Raw genomic sequence first — 1505 nt, 5'->3', positions numbered from 1 at the left:
TTGGGAGCTTGTGTGTGTCCAGAAATTTATCCATTTCCTCCAGATTTTCAAATTTGTTGGCGTATAGTTGTTTATAGTAGTCTCGAATGATTCCTTGTATTTCAGATGAATCAGTTGTAATATCGCCTTTTTCATTTCTAATTTTTGTTATTTGAGTCTTCTCTCTTCTTTTTTTTGTTAGCCATGCTAATGGTTTGTCAATTTTATTTATCTTTTCAAAAAACCAACTTTTTGATTCGTTGATCTTTTGAATTGTTTTTTGGTTTTCAATTTCATTCAGTTCTGCTCTGATCTTAATGATTTCTTTCCGTCTGCTAACTTTAGGATTGGATTGTTCTTGTTTTTCTAGTTCTTTAAGGTGAAGTGTTAGGTTGTTCACTTGCCATCTTTCCATTCTTCTGAAGTGAGCATTTAATGCAATAAATTTTCCCCTCAATACTGCTTTTGCAGTATCCCACAGGTTTTGGTATGATGTATCATTGTTTTCATTAGTTTCAATAAACTTTTTGATTTCCTGCTTGATTTCTTCTTGGACCCATATGTCATTAAGTAGAATGCTGTTTAATTTCCATGTGTTTGTATAGTTTCCAGAGTTTTGTTTGTTATTAATTTCTAGTTTTAATCCATTGTGGTCTGAGAAGATACATGGGATAATTCCAATTTTTTTGAATTTATTGAGACTTGATTTGTGACCTAATATGTGATCTATCCTGGAGAATGATCCATGTGCTGATGAGAAGAATGAATATTCTGAGGTTGTTGGGTGGAATGTTCTGTAGATATCTGCCAATTCCAATTGGTCTAGAGTCTTGTTTAGATCTTGTGTTTCTCTACTGATTCTTTGCCTAGATGATCTGTCTAATATTGACAGTGGAGTGTTCAGGTCCCCTGCTATTATGGTATTAGTGTCTATTTCCTTCTTTAGGTCTAATAGAGTTTGTTTTATAAATCTGGCTGCTCCAACATTGGGTGCGTACATATTTATGATTGTTATGTCTTCTTGATGGATCAGTCCTTTTATCATTAAGTAGTGTCCCTCATTGTCTCTTTTTATGGTTTTTAGTTTAAAGTCTATTTTGTCAGATATAAGAATAGCCACTCCAGCTCGTTTTTCTTTTCTGTTTGCATGGTAAATCTTTTTCCATCCTTTCACTCTTAGTCTGTGTGAATCTTTATGGGTGAGGTGGGTCTCTTGTAGGCAGCATATAGTTGGGTCCTGCTTTTTGATCCAGTCAGCCAGTCTGTGTCTTTTAATTGGGGAATTTAAGCCTTTAACATTAAGAGTTGTTATTGAAAGGTGTTGATTTATTCCTAGCATTTTATTGGTTGTTTGGTTGTCTTAGGTGTCTTTTGTTCCTTGCTTTCTGATTTACTGTTTGGTTTCTTTGTTTGTTGGTTCCTTAGGTTGTAGATAGTGTTTTTGTTAGCTTGTTTTCTCTTCATGAATGCCATTTTTATTGTACTAGCGGGTTTAGATTTTTCTTAGGTTTTTATGGCAGTGGTAG

The sequence above is a fragment of the Cynocephalus volans genome, chromosome 4 (assembly GCF_027409185.1).
Source record: "Cynocephalus volans isolate mCynVol1 chromosome 4, mCynVol1.pri, whole genome shotgun sequence".
Classification (NCBI taxonomy): Eukaryota; Metazoa; Chordata; class Mammalia; order Dermoptera; family Cynocephalidae; genus Cynocephalus; species Cynocephalus volans.
The sequence above is the reverse complement of the archived record's forward strand: the minus strand, read 5'-3'. Positions refer to the sequence as shown.